This window comes from Triturus cristatus, chromosome 4_1 (genome assembly GCF_964204655.1).
Source record: "Triturus cristatus chromosome 4_1, aTriCri1.1, whole genome shotgun sequence".
Taxonomy (NCBI): domain Eukaryota; kingdom Metazoa; phylum Chordata; class Amphibia; order Caudata; family Salamandridae; genus Triturus; species Triturus cristatus.
Window position 1 is genome coordinate 1,239,851,186 of NC_140585.1, and position 25,372 is coordinate 1,239,876,557.

A 25,372-nucleotide genomic window follows, 5' to 3' on the forward strand; every position below is an offset into this window, starting at 1 on the left:
CTTGCACCAGCAGTTATAGAGCGCATTGTCACTTTAGGCAGCTGAAACCTCAACAAACCAAGCAACAGCCACAGATCAAGCTGTCACTCCAACTGCCAGAGAATGTGCAACACAGGCAGCAGTCACAAAGAGAATGGTTGGTGATGCAGCGCGGCTATTATAAAACTTTTCCTTATAACACCAACCCAGAAAAAAAAAAACCTTATACCTCTTGTTCACTTGTGGGGCCCATAACACCGAAACACACACTCACTCAGTTTTCAGGATTAGTGATAAGCAGACGAGCTGCAAAACTTATACCTTGTTAATCTTTTTACCTAAATCATAACTATATACATTTTATACATTTGACTCTGAAATTGTCGGTTCTAAACATCAAGGTACTTCGCTATTTGGGTCGATGGACCAACTAGTAGGAATCAGTTGATGGTGATTAAGTCCAGCTCAATCACAATTGAAACCTTTTACCAATTATTGATCATAACTTTAATTCTAATAACCACAGACTCAGTTTTGAGTTAGCATGAACATTTTATCTAGATTCATTGAATAAATTGAATGAGTAAAGTTTTATTAAGCAAACATTCTAGACATTATTTTCATAAGCATTTAAGTCAAGATTGAATAGGAAACGGAAAATACTCATTACCCTTGGCCTTAGGGCGATGACGAGAATGATTCACCAGAACATGAATCGAAGATCACAGGATAGGTTCCCAAAGATGACCAACTGTCCCTCTAACCTCCTCGGACATATTCCCTCCCAGGATAGAATCCCGCAACGGTCTCGTTCCTTTTCCCCATCAACTTTCGAATTCCAAAGTTTGTCAGAGTCTTTTCAGCATCAGAAGAAAATCGTCTCAACAGACAGCGTGTCGTGTTGAATAGATCAATGTAGAATAAGCGAGTGCAACCACGTCATTGTAAGCACAACTCTTTTATACCCTTTCACTAACTTGCTAAACCCAAAATTGAAACCTTTTAGGGTCTACATTCATTCTGATTGGTCCATTGGAGGGGTGGTGATGGTCACCTCATAGTCCTCCTTGCCTGAACCAGTTCTGCAAATAATCCATTCATACAAATCTGGTGATTCATCAAGTCCAAAAGTTCTTTTTAACTTTGTTAATATATTTTCAACAGATTCTGATAGTTTTGACTTGTTCATCTTCTGGAGTTCGAATCTCCCATCCGTTCCAAGGCATTCATGCTAAACTTTTGGCGCATCTTCTTGTTTTAGGCCAGAATGGCCTTGACATCTCTCACTCCGGGCATAGGCCACAAGCTCGTGACTGGAACTTCCATTCTGCTCATGCACGGGGGCCATCTTTATTCTGCCTATGCAATCACGTCTCTCGACAGCGGCCATTTTTCCAGCGAGGCCTAGCAGGCCCGAACAGAACTAATATGAAGACAACATAGCAGAAATTAGACATAGAAAATAAGCCCTTCTGTTTACCACCCACCATTCTAATGACCCGTTTTAGATGTTGCCTAGCATAAGCGACATTTAAAGCCATTTTACTTACCATCTGCATTCTTTGCCACAATATAATTTTACTACATTCAAAATACATGCAATTTACGTATACTTTCAACACGAATCACAAACCTATGTTAATTTAACTTCAAATTTGTAAATAAATTAGATTTTTGCAATGCCAGTTAGTTTCCCGCGTGTAGTGTCTAATTAAGGTGCATTTGTTGATTAGTTAATGCATTCAAATAGTTAGTATTTTTAGAATTATGAGGTCATTAACTTCGAAGGGGTACAAAAATTCTTGTATTTTCCCCTGCTCCATCATTGGTCACTCCAAACAGACTAGGCCTTGCAGACAGGAGTCACAGGGCAAGCTTTCATTCCAGATTGCCAGAGAATGGGTAGCACAGACAATAGTGAGTGATCAAGTGTTCTCGAAGTAGGCAGACAAAGTGTGTGACGACCTGTCTAAATACTACAATACAAAACTGATCAACTAGACCTGATGTCCAACCAGAGTGATCAACTAAGCCAGACGTCATAACAGATTGACACGCAAGACTCACTTGGCTAGCTGTAACCAAACCACTTCATACTAGAGACAGAAAGCCTGGGCATAGAGCGAGCCCTCACGTTAAACCTTCAAGTCTGAATGACTGTTCTGCAGGCACCATGAGAATCTACAACCCTGAGAGGAACATACTTGAGCAACTTGGTCAGCCGTAACAGAGCAAGCTGTCACTCAAGACCAGTGCAGGGAATGATGGAGAGACTGCAGGATGGCAGATCAGGTAGCCATTAGTGAGTCAGATCTGAAACCAGGGCTGGACCAAGTGAAATATGATGAATTTGTTCCAGTGTAATTTGCTGACTGCAGGATATATTCATTAGCCCTTCTTTTGTTTGAGTATAATCCTGGGTGGGAGCTATCTGGAGCCTAAGTAAGACCTAAATGCCAATACAATGGTGGGAAACCAAGGCATACAGCTTGATAGAACTACTTAAAAGAAACTACGATTTGGAGTCAGGTTTTTGACTTTGTTTAACCCCTGTATGTTAGAGATGCACATGCACTGTCAGAATGGCAGTTAATTTATTTGTATTTAATTATTTTATAACTGTACTCATACCAATTTAGAGTGTTAGAGCGCTTTACATTACACACACATGTACAGACAATAATTGATACAAGTGTCAGTATCAATGTACAAGAAATGTTATTTAAGAAAATGAGGGTCACAAGGTGTAAGAGACACATATCATCAACACATGTGGGCAATATATGTTAAGAATGCATGGTTGGTAGAAACACAAAGTCTGGATTTAAAATGTAAAGCAGTGGTTGGATTGTTTGTGCTAATAGGATTTTATTACATCCCAAAGGAACCATTAATAGGTAACTTAGAACAATGACAGGTCGTGAAAAAAAAATCAACAAGATTCTAAACTCATACCTTGCAGTTTGCATGCAGTTCCTTGATGCTGGTTCATAGCTCATTGTGCTATATTAAAAGGATTGCAACATACGAACTGCAAATAACAGAAGGATATTTGTGTTAAAAGCAGTAACCTACTTCCCTATTTATATAAAATACAAACATTTGATCTGAATGTTATACGATGTACTTTGCACCTGTCACATTAAATTCTCTAAGCTAATTTATGAGTCAAAAATGTCATTAGACAAAACAATCTTTCTAAGAAGTGCTTTATCCACCAGTTATCATCATTATTATTATTCAACACAAAGATCTATACAGCAGACTTCTACCCCCATAAGATATTTCAAAATTCAATCTCTTCGTGACCAATTAGGTAAGTCAGAACATATTTAATATCAAATAACTAGATAAATGTATTTATTAAAATTGCAGTTGCACTTTATGTCCATCCAGTCACAGGAATTGGAGTGTATGAGTTGACGTGAACATTGTACTTTTATGGTCTGTAAAGTTGATGATGATGATAATGATATTTAATATAACATTTATCATTGTTGCCAATTTCTTCGTTGCAGAGTTTTAAAAAAATAAATGTAGAATTTAACTGCTATTCTACCTTGACTCCCAGTTTATGGTTTCTAGGAGTCTTTTTTCCAATCCCAGTACTCCACAAAATATCCAAGATCTGAGCATTTGAGCCAGCAGTAATATATCTACTGTCACTCCAGAGGGATGTATGTCGTTACAACGCACACTTTTACAACGCATGCAATTACAACGCATTTTTTACAACGCAACATCCACTACAACGCATTCCATTACATAGCATGACACTACAACGCATTTTTAAACACTACCTTTACAACGCATTCCATTACATCGCATACTACCTTTACAACGCATACCATTACAACGCATAATATTAAATTGCATTTAAGGTAAGTATTGGATAGTATAGGGGTAAAAATTACTATTCTAACTCCAGGGGGTGCAACAGTAGGGTAAGTGTTGGATTGCGTTGTAATGGTATGCGTTGTAAAGGTAGTATGCGATGTAATGGAATGCATTGTAAAGGTAGTTTTTAAACATGCGTTGTAGTGTCATGCGATGTAATGGAATGCGTTGTAGTGGATGTTGCATTGTAAAAATTTTCTTGTAAGTGTAGTGCGTTGTAATAGTTGTGTTGTAAAGGTTGTTCACCCTCCAGAGAGTTAGTCTACTAACCTGTATGACATGGATGCCTTGAAACAGAAAGAGGAGGAAAGAGAGACACTTTAGGGAAGAGGGGCTGTAAAAAGGGAAAGTGTGGGCAAGGCGGGGAATACAGAATGTGGAAAGGAGGCAGAGGGGAAAAGCAAATGAAGGTAAATGAAAGGCAGAGCTGAGATACGAAAGAGGCAGACAGAGAACCATCCTAAAAGACCAGGCTTGGAGAGGAGTCTAAAATAAATCAAAGCATAGCACCCTTCAGAGACATCTGTCTTGTAATGTGGTTGTTTTGCGTTAAAGGTATCACATTTGTATTTTATTCTTAGCACCAGAGGCAAGATGCTCGAGGCCCTTTTGCAGTCCCAAACCCTGCAATTTACAGTATCAGAGGGTTTGCAACCGCAAAAGACATTTTTCTATGTACCTAGCCCATTTTGCGAGTCAGACAAGCCTTCCAGACTTGCAAAAAGGATCTAGCAATCAATTTTGAATCTTAATTAAGAGGGAGCGTGAAAGGAGCTTCTCCTCATAACAGCGGGTTGCAGTGGCCTGCATGAATGGTTTGGGACCTATCAGTTACTGACACCTCAAAGGAGGTGGTTACGGATCACAAAGATGAAAGCACCAGAGGTACTATTATTCCGTTTGCAAAAAATGGTCACATTCTGCGCGCCGATACAGATGGAATCATATTTTGTAAAATACATTTTTTACTAATGGGTCGGTTCACAAAATGAAGAATGGCAAAAGGTTGCAGAACGACCTGTCTAATCAAGATTCATTAGACAAGTCGCAATTTGCGACCCCCTATGATTGGCTGCAATTATATGGATGGTAGCCTGCAAGGGACAGCAGACCACAATCCTTGTAATTGTATTCTAAGATAGATTTTTTTAAAGCAGCGCCCGAGGCAGTGTGCAGGAGCACAAGCCCCAGCAGCAATTGCAGCAAGTAGGGCCGCTGCCGCATTTACCGCACCAGGAGGCGCTTAAGTCAGTCTGCGGTCACCAGCTACGTGGATCGATCACTGGACATAGTGGAGCAGGACCACAAGCCCCAGCAGCATTAGCAGCAAGGAGGTCTGCCGCCTCATTTCCCATGCAAGGAGGTGCTTAAGTCAGTTTGTGGCCACCCGCTGCGTGGGACGATCACCGGAGGCAGCGGGGCAGGACCTCAAGCCCCAGCGGCATTAGTTGATGTCAAAAAGAGAGCAAGCCAAACACACCATGGATTTTGATTGGTATAGACAATTATTTATGCAGTGAGTTGAAAGACACAACAATACATATATGGTATTTCAAAAAGAAAGAATTAGCACACTTAGTTTCAAAATAATCGTTAAACATTAGTGAGGGGTGTCCTAGTGAAGTTTTGGAACCTAAAATAATGGTGACATATTTCGTGACATATGTACAAGGTTTTCTCTAAAACATAAAAACGACCATTAGGAGGTATACATTGTGTAAATCCGCACTTTATACAATGAGAAGTGCTCTATAATGGTTCGCTTTTATTAACAGTCTATGGCGTTTCGACCCTGTGTGCAATATAGGGTCTCTTCAGGACCAAAAAGTGTAGAGACACCTAAAAGAAAATGGAGGGATACCATCAGTATGGCGCTATGAAAAACAGCTAAGCCTGTCAAGGGAAGGAGCAGTATGTGTGAAGTACCAGAAGGATGATCTGTAAAGCCTAGTGTGGAAGGAGTGTCGCCGTGAGTACAGTGAAGGAAAATACTCACAGGGGACCCAGCCGGGCGCTGTGTGGTTGGGAAAATAAAACAGGTTCCAGCCCTGGTGGGACCGCAGTCTCAGGGTCATTTTGCCATACACCCGCATTTCCCTGGACTATCGTCACACCCCGGTGGACTCACCACCCGCAGCGTGGGACGCGCGCAGGCAGCGCGCGGGCGAAGCCCGGGCCAAGGGCGAGCACGTCCTGCGCCCGTCATCGACAGGAAGAGGCAGGGCAGGGCCAACCCCCTTGGCTGCTGTGACTCATGTTCTAGAAACACCAGCGAGTAAGACTTTTATCATCTTTTGTGCCCCTTCTCACCGTTACAGCACCTAGCCCACCCTATTGAGATACTATTGTCATCAGAAGGCGCCCACACTGCGAACTGTGGAGTCTGAAGGAATAGTAGACTGCATTGACATCCTAATCAAACTGAAAACGGGCTGGTCATGTTATAGTGGGGGTGGTTTCGGGGTGGTTAGCACTCTTGCTTTAGTTTTGTGACTTTTGGCCTTTTTCTTCAGTTGTTAACGGACCACAGGTGCTATTCGATAGACGAGTGACGTTGAAAATCAGTGTGGAGTGAGCCGGGGTGCTAGATTGGCCGTAGTCAGAAAAATGGGGAGGGGGGCAGGCCCAGTTAGAGCTAAAACTGCAAGTACATCCTTACTCCCTCCAACATCAATAGACAAAATGTTGCAGAGGGCCATAGGGGTGGTGGACTCCAAAACTGAATTAACGGAAAGGCGGCTATCACTTACCCCGATCTATTTATTCCTCCATCTGATTTGATCATGCTGCCAAATACGCCCCAAACCAAGCCAGACGTTCATCCCCTGCCATCTCCTGTGGTTGTTCCTCACAAGAAAGCATTGCGCAAAAGTAGAAACACTACGAGTATCCCCAAGAATGGAAAGTGCAAACAAACATCTGAGGTTGGAGCTAAAAAAAATACATTTCGCGAGGGCAATATAGCCAGCTCAGATGGGGGGGTGAAGAGCAAGAACATACCTCGGGTAGACCGCAATCAGTTAGCACAGACAAGACCTATCCGTCGTGGGCCCTGAATCTAATGGCACATTTGCAGAATATCCTGAGGGCCACTATCATAGAAGAACTAGCCCCCCTTATCAGTCATCTAGATAAACTAGAGAGAGGGTTGGCAGCAGGGGAGGTCAGACCAATTGACCCACAAAACCACTCCACCTGTATGGGGTCCATGGAATTTATATCGAGGACGTATCTGCACCCCGTCTCTGCCATTAGAGATCGATACTGCTTTGTCCCCCTAGCCACGCATTCCGCGGGATGGTGTGAGGTGTGTTCCATGCTTTGTTCTCCCGTAGCCCCCCTCTACTGCTTCCAGACAAGACCTGCTTTGGACACTCAACGTTTTTCCCCGTCCTGGGAAGAGCACGCTGCTATTTCAGACTCTCATTGCCTTGAGTGTGTTTTATATTTAATAAAAAATGAAACTGTTTATTCCGAATGCTCCTGGCCTATGGCCACGGCCTGTTACATGTGCCCACGAAATGCCGGGAGCCTTGCCTCTGGATCATTTGAATTTGTGGCGTTGCACTGCGGGCCCTCGGGCTCTATAGCGGCTGGCCCTGGTGGTTGTAGGCCCTTGTCTGTCTTTTATTGTGTACCAACGGTTTCTAATAAAAATTTTAACAAAAAAAAAAAACCACTCCACCTGCAAGTCTATAAGAGGGATTGATATAGGTTGCCAGGTGGATAGTGTGGGTCTAATACCTCCACCTGGGTTGGAGATGCATGCACATAAGGGTCCCTCGACTAGCCGTGAGATAGGGAACCAGAGTGTTCATAGGCACCAGAGAGGCAGGAGTGCTAGCTTTGAGCCCAGAGCTAAAAACAGGTGATCCCCTCCCAGGCATCGAGACATACCTAGCCCCCAAACCCAAGCCACCAATAGAAAAGCGAGTAGACAACCAGTACAAGAATATAGTGAGGGGAGGAACGCTTGTTCAAGTTCAAACCTGCCCAATATAAATCTTCCTCCTGTTTGCTCCCCGTATGTAGCTATCCTGACAGGTGTCCCACCCATCGAACTCAATATAAAGGAAAGCCAACTCGAGTTGAGAAACAAATGCCAGTTCTGGCTCGCAAGATATAAGCATTGAGACTATGCCAGAGCAGGGGAGATCATAATAGTTCAAAGAGTAGGGTGGGTAGGAAATCGTAGAAAAAGCGATTCGGGTGAGTGTGTAGTTATCAATTTCAAAAACCCGAACACTGTTACCAACCTATTTAAAACCACCCTTAACCGCCATAACGTTCCAACAGGTATGAGCCTGCGACCCTTGGACTTTTTCTATTTAAAACAGCAAACATACTTAAGAAGCTGTGTACCTCCCTTAATTCCAGTAATTGGCCTAGGGCCCCCACACGAGGGAAGCTGGGTTGCCCACAATAGGCTTCCCCCATTTAACATCCCAGTGAACAACAGATACAACACTCTGGAGGAGGTAGCTTGATGGGGGAGGTACCATCTAAGAGTGGGGACTCACAAACGGTAGGAAACAACCCCACTAGCATAGTGGGGTGCGGCCCGAAACAAACTACTAGGGGTAGTAGTTTAAGCCCCCCTCAGTGGACTGCTCCGGAAGGAGGTAGAAATATATCAAGTGGGGTCCCTGATGTTATATCCCCCACCGTACTGGGTGACACAAGCAGAGAAAGTTAACCGAGGAAGGAACCAGATTGGTGTTGTGCGGTCCACTCAGGTGCCTCTCCATCACAGAGTGCTAGTGCCTCTGAGGTTGTGAGTGGGGAAAGTGGGTATGACAACAGGATGAGGATACTATCATGGAACTTGGCAGGTCTTAAAAACAAACTGCCCTGCCCCGAATGGGGTGATTTTGTCGACAAACATGATATCTGTATCTTCCAGGAGACCTGTGCAAGGGAAGAATTTCAGCGGGTGGGTTTTGCCTCATTCAATAACCTAGCAACCATGGGGAGGGGGGGAGAAACTCTGGCGGCTTATTTATCTGGGTGGGTACCCACCTCGGCTGTAGAGCGGAGCAGATGACAACATCCACAAATGACATCCAGTATGTCCTGCTCTCCTTTCCCAAAAAGACGAAAATTGCCCTAATTAACATGTATTCTCTTCCTGTTAACAACAGCCAAGAATCTGCCACCATTGCCCATTTGGGACATTTCATCCCAACCTTGGATTCAGGGATAGGGCTGATTGTAGGGGGTGATTTTAACTGCCACTTTGAACTCCTCATCGATCCATCTCACTCTGTCCCAATGGAAGAAGATCTTTACTGGTCTATCCCCGACCCCCTGACCACTCCCATTAAAGTATGGTCTCTATTGGCCATGCAGCTTAACTCACTCACTCTAGCGCTATCGTTAAGGGCATGTAATGGCCGGACTAAATCCGACCAGCCAGGGCAGTCTACATTTAACAGAGTAGGTCAAGCCTCCCTAATTGACTACATCATGGTGGAAACAAGACTTTGGGATAAGGCTCTTGACTTTTATATCAGAGAGAGGCAGGATAGTGATCATAATGCCCTGATTCTGATTTTAAAACCATGGGACCTTGGCATCTCTAAACCTCCTGCTGTCTCTTTAAATGCGACCAGTGCAATAATAGTGACAAACAATAGAAGAAATGTCAGATGGGGCCACATACAACAGTCTTCCTTCAAGCTGGCTAAAGTCTATCAGCTAGCAATTCCATTCATAACTAAAATGTGGGAGGCAGCACAGGTGGAGGGTCCTAGACAAGGCAGGGAAAATACACGCAGAGCTTACCTCAAAACTGGTGGATGTAGCTTTCCCGGTTGTGCGCATTAGGGAAAATAGCCGAAACAAATGCGCTTGGTTCAATGATAAGTGTCGTAAGGCCAAGCGGGATCTTCTGGATGCGGTGAAGGCGAAGGACAGGCCACAAATTAAACTTTCTAGGGTCAGGTACAAACAGACCACCCAGCAGGAAAAAAAAACCTGGGAACTAGAGAGTTAGGAAACTCTCAGGATTGCCCTGAATGATAAAGATCTGAAAACGTTTTGGGCAATATTGAGCTCGGGCGACAGGGAAGGGAGATCGGCCATTGAGCCCAATATAGCGCCTGAAGCATGGGAGACTCACTTTGGGTCATTTACTCCTCCAGGAATTGTGGGCCTGTTAAAATCGTTAGTTCCAGTATGGCACCGGAGTTCCACCAGGTGGGGGACATGGAGATTACCATGACTGAAGTGGGAAACGCTATTAACAAGTTCCACCGTAAAAAAGCGCCAGGTCTAGACAAATTACCGGGGGACCTCTTTCGTGAAGAACCCAAAATATGGGTCCCATACTTGTGTGCCCTATTTAACGCCGTCCTGAAGGGCATGGATCCCCCCGATACCTGGCGCGGGGCTGAGATAGTTCACATATTTAAAAAAGGCCGTCCCCTCTCACCCTCCAACTACAGGCTGATCAGCTTGATTGATATCAACCAAAAACTCTTCGGCCGGGTGCTTCTGGACCACCTTCAGGGTTGGCTGGAAGAAGAACAAATATTAAGTCCATACCAGGCCGGCTTCAGAACAAATATGTCAACCGTAGACCAGATATTCAGACTACAACTACTCTTCTGGAAAACGGTGACTATAGAGGGTGGCAGCCTCTATCTAATATTTGTTGATCTGAAGTCGGCTTACGACCTTGTACCCCGGGAGAAACACTGGAAGGTTTTGAGCTACCTTGGGATCCCTCCCTATCTTCTAAATGTTATAGAGAGGCTCCACTTGGAACATTTTGCACAAGTACAATGCGGAAAATATGGGGAACTTACTTCCCGTTTTCCTGTCCAAAAGGTGGTACTGCAGGGATGTGTTTTAGCCCATACTTTATTTTATCTTTTTATCAATGGTCTTATTGACCATCTTAAAAAAATAGAGGACAATGACGCCCCCAAGCTAGTCTCCGGGAAGGTCCCTGTGCTGATGTTTGCAGATGATACCCTGCTACTTTCAAAAACACCAATGGGTATCCAGCGCACTCTTGATGGCTTCGCCAATTTTTGTAAGCTACGAGGGCTGGAGATCAACTTAACAAAAAATAAATATTTGGTCTTCAACCCTCCCAACACGAGCCTTCCAAACCCTTCTTTACACGGCACTCCTCTGGAAAGGGTGAAGATATTTGATTATCTGGGAGTTAGCCTGTCAGAGCATTTTGAATGGGGACCACAGTTGGACAAAGTAAGACTCAGGCTAATCCAGACAGTGAGCAGTATAATGAAATTGCACAGAACCTCTGTTTTTAAACCAGCCGCCCCTGTGGTGAAAATCTATAAAACACAAGGAAGGGGTGCCTCATTATATGGGGTGGAGTTGCGGGGGCATTGCCCTACCACCAACTTAATGAAGGTGGAGAACAACTTAATGCGTCAGCTCATGGGCCTACCCCGTAGTACCCCCCTTACACCCCTTCGCATGGACCTGGGTATTAGGCCACTTGATGAAGAGATTGTCCTGAGACCCTTAACTTTCTGGCGGAGGTTATGGGTGACCCCAGAGCTGTCTGTCTACAGAGCCGAGCTAAATGAGCTCTTAGCCATCTGTACCATCAAGAAAATTCCATGGCTTTGTCACATAAGGGACCTTGCCTCTAAGTTAGGCAAGTCGGACCTCTGGAGAAGACCCGAGACATCATGTCCCACGATTTCTAGGTTGGAACTAGTTAAATGCTATAGACTAGCTAAACTAATGTCCATACAAGAAAGTGCCTCACGTGGTCGTTTTGACAGCAGTATTTCTGCTGTAAAAGATGTATACAGCAAGGAAAGTTTTCTGGATTCCATTCAACCAACATTGGCCAGGAAATTGTATGTACAATTCAGACTAGGGACTCTTCCACTATTAGCGTATACCAGCAAATGGGTGAAAGAGCAAACGGGTGAATGCCCTGCATGTAACTATAAGGAAGAGTCTGAACTACATGTTCTGCTCCTCTGTCCTGCCTATCGGCTGCCGCGCAAGCGTTGGTTAATCCAACTATGCAAGAATTTGAGCTTTGTGCGCTGCATAGAGGCCTACAGAGTTTTAAAGTATGACACCTGTCCAACAATTGTCTTTGCTGTATCACGATTCTTAAATTGCATATGGCATATCCGGCGGCTTGTCTAAAGTAGATCCCATGGGGAAGAACAAATGCATTGAATTTGCGCAGGTCGAGTAACTGTGTACTAATGCTTTGGGCTTTGCACCTCAGTCCTATATTTTTATCCTTTGTAAAAATTTTAGATCACAGCTTATCTTCGGATGGTTGCTTTTATTCTGTTTTTAACGGGTTGAAGACAGTTTCATTTATCATTTTATATCCCTGCTGTAACTTTTATGCATTGTGTGTGTGTTTTTTTTTTCTCTTCTGTGGGATGATCTCTGTACAAGAAGATGATTGTGAGCTATCCACATTTTTAACTACAAGTGTACATTATTTGTTTTATTGTCCTCGCACTTTTATGGCCCTAGTGGCCGAAATAAAGTGAATAAACAAAACGTAACTAACATATCTTGAAAAGCAACAACCATTACATGCCATACAACCATTACATACCGTACAATATCAGCCTAGAAGAATGAAAAGCTCTAGAGAGTCTCAAAACTGACAGATCCATCATACTGAAACCAACAGACAAAGGGGGTGGAATTGTTGTCCAAGATCGGAAGGACTACAACATAGAGACCAGGAAACAAATAGGAGAAGTAAAACATTATAAACATGCATTGGCATTGCCAATAGGCCTCGCCTTTGGTACCTTATAAGTGTTTAGTTATACAGTACAATATCCTTGGTGCAACAACATCAACTGTTGCATGGCTAAACACTTATAAGGTCCCAAAGAAGAGACCTATTGGCTATCAAATGGTAAATTTAATTTGGGATGCATTATTCATGTATGCCTGTTGTTACACAAAGGAGTAATGGTGCTTCTGCTGTGGGTGCTTGGGTGCTGCATCTGCCTGGTGAACACTTACCATCTGGCCATACAATGCTGAAACACATTGACAAAACAAATATGTCTTGCATTGCCGAGACTGAATACCTTGCCAATGCTTGTTACACATGATAGTACTGCCTGGGCAAAGATTTAATAATAGTTTACCAACCAAATACATAGTTATGCAAATGAAAGATGACCAGTTAACCTTTGCAAAGGGCATGGTTTTTCTAACTTTTGATCTATTTGAGGTACAAAACATTTTTGGGAGTTAAATTCTGCATATTATGCAGCAGATGATGAATTATTTTACAAATCTATAAGCATGCAAATCAAGATGCTGAATCGCATAAAACCAGTGTCCCTAACTATGAGTCACCGGCTTTCGGCTCATATAGTCACAGCTGAGGGCATATTAAACAGAACTGAATCACTTTGTCGGTTCCTCAGCTCGAAGCTCTGTTGCTTTTGTCTGCTTGTGTCGAGCAAGAGCTCAGGCCTTCTTGGATGGGAGGGGGTAAAGAAGAATAGTCAAATAAAATGGAGCTTCGACTGTAACCGAAGAGTAGAGGATAACATGCATCAGGTGATTAAATGTTGGATTTCTTATTCGGAATTATCGGATACGGGTACAACGAGCATAACCAATTTACGCTGCAATATATTTTAACATTGCGATAATGTAACGCTATCTATCCTATATCCTTGCTTATTATAAAAGAATTGACTTTTATCTTCTCTTAGGACATTGTAGCGAGACCTCTCTATTAAAAAAATAGAGAGATCCTCCAAAAATGTACAAACCTTTCCCTGAGGTCTGTCGTCACAGCCACACAAGGTGCAACTGAGTCGAGAGACTGGGCAAAGAAATGCTTATTACAAAAAAAAACACTAGAAAACCATATCAACTGCTGCCTTTCAGGAGAGTGCTGATTAATGTTTACCATAAGACAATTAGGGCGCCAACTTTTATAGTGACAATCGAGATCAGGAAATGCCGTTTATGTTAGCACATAGTTTACAGGGCAAAAACAAAATTAATGTTTCGTAGATTCACAATGTGTTTTTTGATGTAGTAGCGAGTATTTGCTTGAAAGCGATGCATTATGGGTATGGTGGCTTTGCCGATGTTTATTTGCGATGGCCTCTCGGGGGATTTCTGGAAGACTAAAGACTGCAATTCTACTTAACGCCGACAGAGGTTTTCCCATTTGATGAAAGTTTTGTGCGTTTAAACGACCCAGTCATAATTAAATATAAGCTCAGTTTGTTTTAAAATATAAGGCTATTGGGAATCACGAAGGACTTCCATGAGCATAGCAGCACGATCACGGTCTAATTCTTTTAGAAGGAAATGGAACTACATGGTGACTTGCGATAAATATACTTATATGTTGGAGCCTGCGGTCCCTACGTAAGAGCATACAAGCCAACCTTTTAGAACAAGGAAGTTGGAGATTTTAGAAACAAGCAGCAGCTGTTTTAAAGCACACTCCTGCTTGTGGCGGCATCCGCCTTGCAGGAGCGAGCAGCGGCCAATTAGCATGCGCGCCGCTGCTCGCTCCCGCAAGGTGGATGCGGCCACAAGCACGAGTGTGCTTCAAAATGAGCAGACCGATGGCTAAAGGCCCTCCTAAACAGCGAATGCGCGCTGCCTAGGCGAGACCTAAAAACTAGACTCTAACCCACTAGCTGTAATAACAAAAGACATTTTGAGAATAACTACAGAAGGAATGGAACAGGGCTTTCTCAACAGAAAAGAATTTGAATTTCTTAATGCAGAACACCCAAGGACTCCGGTTCTATATACTATCCCGAAGATTCATAAGAGCACCACAAATCCCCTGGACACCCGATACTCTCAGGGTGTGGTTCAATCTTAGAACCTATTGGCAAATATATAAATTTCTTCATCAAAGACTATGTCCCACTGCAAGAAACATATGTAAGAGATTCCATGCACATGATCAACCTCGTAGAAGAAAGACCCTACAACATCGAGACAAATTGGCTAGCAACACTTGACATTGCCTCGCTCTACACCAATATACCACAAGTAGAGAGCATTCAGCTGATATAAAACCTTTTAGACACCAGACCAAGACCAACCCAAGTACCCACTAACTTCATCATTTCACTTCTGCAAATCGCCCTGACACATAACTATTTTGTCTCAGAAAGCAGTTACTATCAACAATGTTCCGGGACCAGTATGGGAGCAATTTTTGCTCCAAATATGGCAAATATATACATGAATCATGTGGAACACGAATTTGCCCTTAATAACACAAACATGTACTGCTCGAGTATAAAGTGCTGGAAGCGGTACATAGATGACATTTTCCTCATGTGGTCAGGAAATGAGTCCGACTTCAATGACTTTGTCACATATTTGAATACGCTACAGAAACACATCACTTTCTCCTCATCGATACATAAATCCAGTATAGCCTTCCTGGATTTGAACATACAACATGAAGATGGGGTGCTATACACCTCTCTGCATAGAAAACCTACCGAAAGAAACACACTACTCTCCTACAGAAGTCACCACCCTCGGGCACTCAGAGACTATCTAGCCTTCGGGCAGTTTCTCCGTCTGCGCCGTAATTGTGCAAAAAAAGAGGATTACATGAGAGAAGGTAATACACTGAAAGAAAAATTGTTGGGCAGAAGGTATCCCAATAGGCTAGTGAAGAAATCTCTTAAAGGGGCCTGGTTCTGCCCCAGAGAAACGTTATTAGTCCCAAAAGAAAAGAGTGCAATCAACAGGCTTATCTGTTTTACTACGTTTGGTATACATGCCAACCAAGTCCGCAAATTAATCACAAAGAACTGGCACATCATCGAGAGTATAGATTCCAGTATCGAAGCACCCATGTTTGCATTCAAACGTGGCAAAAACATTAAAGACCACCTTATCCGGTCTTCATTGGAAAACCCACCACAAACAACGAGATCATTGCAGTCCACCTGGGGCCTACCAGAGGTCAAGGGACATTTCGAATGTGGTAACTGTGTCTCATGCGCCTTCACCTTCAATACCAAGACATTTGAAGACGCAAACGTCCAACACACACTTGAATTCTTTGCCAACTGCAATACGAGAAATGTTGTATACTGCATAAAATGTCCTTATGGCTTGCCCTACATTGGGCAAACCCAACAACCTGCAAAAGCTCGAATAGGACAACATTGCAGCCAAATCAGACATTCAGTAATCAACGCCCCATTGGTAAATCACTTTATCAGCAAAAATCACACAGCAGATGATATAAGATGGCAAGTCATAGACAAAGCCTCCATTCCAGAAAGAGGAGGGGATCTGACACAAATACTACAACGACTAGAATGTCGTTGGATAGAACGTACTAACTCCATCATCCAAGAGCTAAACTCTGCCGAAGAGTGGCGCTGATTTGTTACTACACTTAGCAACTGACCACTGTAATGAATACATTCCTACTGTATGAATACAAATAATAGACTACTATTGCAATAGTGCATGCATTAACCGGATACTCATTGGACTTCTTCGCCACTGCTGAATACCAGCACGTTATTATTCACTGTGATTTATTTACTGCTTCTCTTTGTCACCTTTGTAGGCCATACGGTTAATTGCATACAGCGCGCAACGTTTCGCTCAATGAAGTAACTGTTATCCAGTTGTGTACCACATAGTGGATTGTTATATCTGTATATTGTTGATATTGGTCCACCGCACACCTAAAGTGACCCAGCAATTGTCAGCAGATGTAAAACATATGCATTGATATGTGTGAACACACAAAAGCGATTTATTAAGATTAAGTGCATCTATGATTTACAAAAAATGACTGCATGATCGGTACCATATTTGACATCCATGCACTAATATATAAGCACACGTGCAGGTCCATGTTCGTGATTATGTGCAATATTGAATCATTAACACATTGATCATATTAACACTACACGTGTCACTGGGACAGACACATGCCCGTGGACCACCCCCACTTCAATTTGTGACAATTCATACATGTACCTATCTATTTATTTCCACTCGAGTATCACTTTACTCTCGGCAGGCAATACACCGTCCTGGTGCCACTGCGTCTGTCACGCCACCACTAGTCTTTTGTTCCTCTCTACGGTTGGACCGAATCGGTAGACTGTTTTCCACAGCCTTGTCTCTTCGACCATTCGACCGTCCCCGGGTGGGAACAGATTCCTTAAATACCCATAACCAGCTGGCAGCTCACTGTCATTGCACCGAGCAGAGAGACACACGCCCTTCAGCTTTGAAGTATCCCGGGAGCAGGCTCACTGATATCCAGGCATCGCTAGGTAAGAGACGTCACCACACCCACAGCTAACCATGGTTACTCCTTTTAATTACTAAGTCGAGGCACGCTCAGATTCCAGCATACCAGTTATTTGTTATTATTTTAGATCTTCGCTACTGATGGATGCCAATTATACAAATAATTAGACGGAGCCAGAGCCCCTCATGCTACGGACACACACAGTGTTCGGCCCTGCTCCCCTATCTCCAGCGCTCAGACACACCCCTTCGGGTAAGTCTGTACCAATATTCTCGCCCATTCTTTTGTACGCATTATTATATGCATATCAACAAGCTGTATGTTTTTTTTACACAGCTCTCGCATTACTGCCTTCTGAATTGCTGCGGTTTTCCCAGCTGTGCCATCCTTAAGTTCTGACTGCCTACCACTACCCTCACACGGGGTAAGTCCAGTTCCCTTTCTGCCTCATCGAGTGTAGATATGTTAGTTACATCGTGGTTATGTCTTATTGTAACCTGTTTCATTGCCCCAACCACACAGCGCCCGGCTGGGTCCCCTGTGAGTATTTTCCTTCACTGTACTCACGGTGACACTCCTTCCCACTAGGCTTTGCAGATCATCCTTCTGGTACTTCACACATACTGCTCCTTCCCTTGACAGGCTTAGCTGTTTTTCATAGCCACATACTGATGGTATCCCTCCATTTTCTTTTAGGTGTCCCTACACTTTTAGGTCCTGAAGAGACCCTATATTGCACACAGGGTCGAAACGCCGTCGACTGTTAACAAAAGCGAACCATTACACAGCACTTCTCATTGTATAAAGTGCGGATTTACACAATGTATACCTCCTAATGGTCGTTTTTATGTTTTAAAGGAAACCTTGTACATATGTCACGAAATATGTCACCATTATTTTAGGTTCCAAAACTTCACTGGGACACCCCTTAATAATGTTTAACGATTATTTTGAAACTAAGTGTGCTAATTCTTTCTTTTTGAAATACCATATATGTTTTGTTGTGTCTTTCAACTCACTGCATAAATAATTGTCTCTACCAATCAAAATCCATGGTGTATTCAGCTTGCTCTCTTTTTGACATCAACTTAACTCTGAATATTGCCATTTCGCAGGCTTTATTATTAAAAAATAAGCTCTTATTAGTCCACAGGAGCCATTGTTCTTTTGCTAAACACTTTAATCGCCCTGGGCTCCTTGTGAGTAGGGTTCCCTTGTTCCTTGTTCCCAGCAGCATTAGTGGCAAGAAGGGCCGCCGCTGCATTTCCCACGGTCGAAGGTGCTTAAGTCACTTTGCAGCCAACCGTTGCACGGGATGCGCATGGGTCACACCGGGCGTGGCCCGGATGAAGACCAGGCCAAAGGCGGGCCTGTCTGCGCTCATCTGCAGCCGGAAGAAGCTGGGCTGGGCCACCTCCCTTTCATCTTCCATTGGCCCTCTCGAACACAAGTCTTGGCAGAGTGAGTCATTCTATCTTTTTGTCCCCCCTATCAATTTTTTCGCCAGGCATCGAGGGGCCATATTGTTCTGAGTTGGGCTCGCATAGTTGTAGCTTCCTCTGATAGTTGTTCCGGTGCTCAAGGTGTGAAGCAACTCACTTGTTTGACAGCCAATATGGGGAAGCGGAATTGTCAAGGGAGGGCCCAGTCCCCTATGTCATCTCCCAAGCCTTCCTCAATTGATAGGATGGTGCAGAGAGCTATTGGTGTGGTGGCTACCATCAATATGTAGCCAGGCTTGGTGGTCTCCTGAAGCTGGCGACTGCCCAGTCCCCATGCCCAAGGCCAGGAACCTTGGCTTTGTGCTTGATCAGGATCTTAAACTTGCCTCACAAATAAATCAAGTTTCCTCTGCATGTTTCTTCACACTAAAAGTCCTTCGCAAAATCTTGCCATTTATTCCTTTGTCACTTAGTGTACTGCTCGATTTTCCCGGCCCTATTGTGTTGATGGGTGATTAGGGTGACTTCAGTCTATTACCATTCAAGCCTAAGGGTTAGAGTAGTGAATGAAGTCTATTTACTAGGCACTTCGACATGATCCTGTGTTCTTCCCCATAGATTAGGGCTTGCACACATATCCTAGGGGATAGATTCGTTAGTCTTAGGGATAACCTGCCCTGTAGTGAGGGTATTTCATGGAGCCGTGTTGAATTCAGGCCTGGTAGGCCTCAAACGGGGGAGACTCCATCTTTCTTTCTGCTCCAGCAGCTTGAGATGTTTCTAGGTTACAGGGGATGTTTTAGTTATGAGGTGTTATTCGCTTGGAGAGAACCGGTTCAGACCGGCCCTTATCGAAGGATTGTATTTTTCTTCGTGCCGAAGACGCTACATCAGGCCGGCCGGCTGGGAAAGTGTCCTTGGCACGGGGAGGTACAAGAATTTGGTGGGCGGCAGGTTACGGGCTGGAATTTTCCATGAGAAAATGCACCTCTATATTAGTGAAAGCCTGAGGCAGATACTGGCACTTGCTTTTAGTCCGTAGGCGGCACCTGGCCGTTAGCAGTAAAGCTACCATTTATTCCAGGGAAGACAGATGACAAACTTGAAGGTGGAGGAAAACCGAGAGACAGATATTCTTCTAACACAGCAGCCAAAGAGAAGAGAGTAGCCAATGAGGAAGAGGTCCCAGTGACTCGGAGAAAAGAGAAGGGAGTAGATCTGTGACTGCAGAGGTGTGACTTCCAGGCGAAGCCGAGGCGCAGACGGGAAGGAAACCTAGATGACCATTGAGTGCAGGCTACATACGACCAAGGTGACGTCAACCCCTTTTTATTAGAGTGTACAACTTAATCTTTCACTTTCCTTTGCAGGTGGTATATGATATGTATTCTGTGAGCGTGTATGTAGTGACTAAATAAAGTATTCAGTTTGTAGTGAGTCAACATGTGTTGTGTGTTCTTGTATAAGAGGGTAGCCTATTCTTCTAGTCAGATGTTACTTAACATGAACAGATGTTAATCCTGATCAGGTAAGTGGTAACTGAATGAGGGAGGAAGGAGCCCCTCGAACTGAAGAACAGGTTGTGCTCAACTAGTGGTCTTTGTGTGATCTGATACATAGTAACCCTGATTCCCCTGTCGTGTATTATGGTAATAATAGGATGAGCTCGTGCTAAGGCTGCCGTCTGGGTAGGAAGTCCTGGGTCTGTCTGAGACCGCGAGGCTGAGGCTGCCGTCTGGGTAGGAAGTCCTGGGTCTGTCTGAGACCGCGAGGCTGAGGCTGCCGTCTGGGTAGGAAGTCCTGGGTCTGTCTGAGACCGCGAGGCTGAGGCTGCCGTCTGGGTAGGAAGTCCTGGGTCTGTCTGAGACCGCGAGGCTGAGGCTGCCGTCTGGGTAGGAAGTCCTGGGTCTGTCTGAGACCGCGAGGCTGAGGCTGCCGTCTGGGTAGGAAGTCCTGGGTCTGTCTGAGACCGCGAGGCTGAGGCTGCCGTCTGGGTAGGAAGTCCTGGGTCTGTCTGAGACCGCGAGGCTGAGGCTGCCGTCTGGGTAGGAAGTCCTGGGTCTGTCTGAGACCGCGAGGCTGAGGCTGCCGTCTGGGTAGGAAGTCCTGGGTCTGTCTGAGACCGCGAGGCTGAGGCTGCCGTCTGGGTAGGAAGTCCTGGGTCTGTTTGAGACCGCGAGGCTGGGGCTGCCGTCTGGGCAGGAAGTCCTGGGTCTGTCTGAGACCGCGAGGCTGAGGCTGCCGTCTGGGTAGGAAGTCCTGGGTCTGTCTGAGACCGCGAGGCTGAGGCTGCCGTCTGGGTAGGAAGTCCTGGGTCTGTTTGAGACCGCGAGGCTGGGGCTGCCGTCTGGGCAGGAAGTCCTGGGTCTGTCTGAGACCGCGAGGCTGCTATATATATATATATATATATATATATATATATATATATCCATATAATAGGAATTCCCTGTCCTTAGGTGGTACATGCATATATATATATGTGTTCTTGTAAATAGGCCCTAGGGAGGGGGTAACGTTCTGATTTGGGTTAGAGAGGCTCTGTTGAGCGGGTTCTATCTGATCCGACAACCCAAGCAGAACATTTGGCGTCACGAACCGTTTTCGAAACCTGTGTGCGTCGTGTTGTCTCGTGTTTGCTTTCGGCGTGTGCGTGGTTTTCTTTGTATATTATTTGTGGTATAATTGTGTGTATAGTTTTTTTTTTTTTTCTCTTTTCCTTTTTTTTTTTCTTCTTTTCCACAATGTTTTCTAAAAAGTCAAAATCTACTTTTAAGTTGCCCATTGATATTCCCGGATGGGATTCAACGCCTTATGAAGCCTTAGCCCGGGAGTGGGCTGATTCTACTGGTTTGAGTGAGAATTGGAATTCTTCTTTGGAGCTGGCGGAGCCGGCTAATGTGATTACTTGTTTACAGAAGGCACCCATCTCGAAGGGTGAGGAGATTCCTATTTTAGGGCGCAGAGGTTGGATTGTCCTGTCTGCGTACAGAATTTTGCATGAGAGGTTGTTGAAGCTACAGATCTCTTTTAAGGATGTGGAAGCGCACTTTGTTGAGATTCAGAATTCTCATACTTTATTGCGGTGTCAAAATAAGTTGCTTACTGACAAACTTGAGACTTATCAGACTATTGCCGAGAGGGCGGCTGTGCGAATTGCCCGTTATAAATATAAACATCGGCGCGGCCGGGTTTCGACGCGAAAGGTGCGCCTGGTCGTGGCGAATGCCGGACTGGATTGGAATCCTGATGAATGGGATGGTAATATCTGGAACTCGAGCGATTCTTGTTCCTCGGGTGAGGAATCTGTTAAATGTGAGTCCTCCCGCTCCCGCCATGATTGTAAGCCTGCTTCTCGCACCCCTGATGGTGCACCCCGTGATTGCGCTCGTCCTTCGAGCGGGGTTGATGCTTCTTCCGCTGATTGTTCCTCTACGTGTACTGGTCGAGCTCCTTGTGATGCTCACCCCGCGATCTCGGTGCATCCAGTTTTTCGTCGGAAATTGCAGCAGTCTCCTGCTGCTCCGCAGGGTATTTCTTTAGACTCTTTAGAGGACTTTACCCAACAGGAAATTAGTGATATTTTGCAGCGATTTCGGCAGCGAGCTGGTGAGACATTACTCACATGGATGGTGCGCCTTTATGAACTGGGCGCTGCTGGCATTATGTTGGATAATGGTGATTGTTTGAAGTTTTGTTCCTTGAGCTCGGATTCTACTGTACAGGATCATTTTCGTAACTATAATGGTGGTGGTCAAATTTCTTTACTTCAATTGGCAACTGAGGGTTGTAATATAAAGTACCCTACTGAGTCTGATTGGCCTGTGAATGACAAACAGTGGTATACTTTGCGCGACGCTGCACAACGTCTCAAAGAAGAGGTGATGAAAACGGCGATTTTTCTAGGCACTGCTGACAGGTTGCTTGATGGTTCATTGACATCTTCTGTGCGGAATCGTATTATTCGTTCTTCCCCTGTTGCTTATAAGCAGGTCATGATGACTTTATTGATTAATCAAACTGGTAATGTGTTATCTACAGTACTGGAGTCGGTACGCCAACTCGGTGAGTTAGGCGAGTGGTTTAAACCTGAACGTCAGTCCCGGCCTGACACTCGTACTCCTGGTGACAATAAGCTTACTAGACGTGATATCTTTTCTGGTCTTTTGGCTGATGGTGTGCGGAGGGAGGACATTGACGGTGAGACAACTGCTCGTTTGTGGGAGTTGTTTCGCAAACGTGGCTTGGATCGGAAGGAGGGTGCCCGGCGTGTTCGGATGTCTGAGTGTGATCGCGGTGGTTCTGACGGTAGCGGTGATGATGACCGCCGTGGGCGCTCTGTTCGTCGTGATGACCGACGTTATGTACGTGATATGTCCCCCCGTCGAGAGAGAGACAGAGAGAGAGAAGAGGAAAGGGAGAGGGGAAAAAATGATTATATTTACAACAGACGTAGAGATGATAGGGATCAATCCCCTGAGTTGAGGAGGAGAGAGGATCGTCATAATCTGGCCGATCGAAACCAGCACTGTACTGCTGCTGACACGAATCCATTTCGTACTGGGAATGGATATGAACAGGAGGCACCTATACCTAAGAAACGTGAGAGTCTTTATCCTGATTTATCCTGGTACACAGAATGCGGTAAACATGACTAGGAAATAGGTCAAGCTCCAGTACACAGATGGGCTCACAGAGATAATAGACCCTATGTAGATATTGAAATTTATTGGAGACATCGTAATATCCAAAGGGCCCGAGCATTGGTAGATACAGGAGCGGAGGCCACTCTTATTCATGGTAAATCAAAGAAGTTTAAAGGTCAGCCTTTTACAATTACCGGATTAGGTGGAAAGGAAACTCCCGCAATTCAAACATTACTTGAAATGAGAATAGGTAGAATCCCTAGAAAAGAATACTCTGTACTAGTGGTGCCTCTCTTGGAATTCATAATTGGAATAGATATTTTGAAAGGAATGACTTTGCATCTAGATGATGGATGTTACCAATTTGGAACTACGCATTATATATCGTCCAGGCCTATACGGGTTGGTCGTTTACGAATGCCCCCCATAACAGTTCCTCAAGCGACAAAAGTGGTCTGTCAGAAGCAGTATCGTATTCCGGGTGGTCATGAGGAGATTAGTACCACTATTCAGGAGTTGGTGGATGCAGGTGTTATAGCCCCAGTTACTTCTGCTTGGAATAATCCTGTTTGGCCTGTACGTAAGAGTGATAATTCTTGGCGTATGACTGTTGATTATCGAGAATTGAACAAACACACACCCTCTTTGACTGTTGCAGTACCGGATGTTATTACTCTAATTGAAAGAATCCAAAAACATCCGGGTACATGGTATGCGTCAATAGATATTGCTAATGCTTTCTTTTCGATCCCGATTGCCCCTGAGTGTCAGGAACAGTTCAGTTTTACGTGGAATGGGCGTCAAATGACGTTTAGGAGTCTTCCTCAGGGCTATGTGCATAGCCCTACTATATGTCACCGGCTGGTGGCAGAGCATTTGGCTGACGTACCAGTTCATCCACAGGTTCAGATGTGTCATTATATTGATGATGTTTTGATCCAAGGCGAAACACAAGAGGAAGTTCAGATCCAATTGGACAGAGTCATTGAGTGCCTGCGTGAGAAAGGTTGGGAAATCAATCCGGATAAACTACAAGGCCCGTCCCAGGCTGTGAAATTTTTGGGTATTAATTGGCATGAAGGGCACCGTGAAGTGATCCCTCAGGTTAAACAGAAGATTCTTGATTTTGCAGTTCCAAGGAATAGGAAGGAAGCCCAAAGCTTCATTGGTTTATTTGGTTTTTGGCGTCAGCATATTCCTCATTTGAGTCAAATATTGGCCCCCTTGTACCGTGTCACCCGTAAAAAGAATGCGTTTGATTGGGATACACCACAGCAAGATGCGTTCGACCTAGCAAAAGAGGCAATTCAACATGCTTTGGATTTATGGCCCGTACGTGATGGGGAGGTAGATTTAAATGTGTCTGTACAGGGCCTTTATGCGAATTGGAGCTTGTGGCAGAAGCAAGGCAGAAGTAGAGTGCCGTTAGGTTTCTGGACCAAAAAGTTACCTGATGCTAGTGAGCGTTATACACCCTTTGAGAAACAATTACTTGCATGTTATTGGGCTCTGGTGGATACCGAGCAATTGACTTTGGGACATGATATAGTTTTGCGACCTGAGATTCCTATTATGCAGTGGGTTATGAGTTCGCCAAAAACTCACCGCATTGGACACGCTCAGGAGGCGAGTGTGATTAAATGGAAATGGTATATACAAGACAGGGCACGTGTGGGACAGAAAGGAGTTGCATCTTTGCATGAGCAGGTGGCGCGAGCGCCATCGACTGAGACTGAGAGTGTATGTTCCGTACCTTTAGTACAGGAGTCTCCTGTCAAGTGGGGTAGACCCTTTGATGATTTGTCCGTAGAGGACAGGAACCATGTCTGGTTTACGGATGGTTCAGCAAGGTTCATAGGGCCGAAACGGCACTGGAAAGCGGTGTCCTATAATCCGGTCACGCAGAAACTGCTGAGCACAACTGGTGAAGGTAAGAGCAGCCAATTCGCTGAATTGTATGCTGTTTATCAAGTCCTGAAACAAGAATTACCCGGCACATGTCATATTTTCACTGACTCTTGGTCTACTGCCAATGGATTGGCAGTTTGGTTACCGACTTGGCATTCTCATAATTGGGAATTGCATTCAAAAGAATTGTGGGGAAAAGAATTATGGCAGGAGATTTGGGAAATGCTCCCACAGAG

At 44.5% G+C, this 25,372-nt stretch overlaps 1 long non-coding RNA gene across 1 annotated transcript in view; it reads right to left on the minus strand.

Moving 5' to 3' along the window:
• Nucleotides 1-1,177: 1,177 nt before the first annotated feature.
• LOC146856495 (uncharacterized) overlaps nt 1,178-25,372 on the minus strand; it is a 39,936-nt gene continuing 15,741 nt past the window's right edge. Inside the window, exons 2-3 of the long non-coding RNA XR_014980955.1 lie at nt 2,935-3,010; nt 1,178-1,402 (exon numbers count right to left, since the gene is read on the minus strand). This is a non-coding gene — a long non-coding RNA (uncharacterized LOC146856495). The remainder of the gene's footprint in view (nt 1,403-2,934; nt 3,011-25,372) is intronic.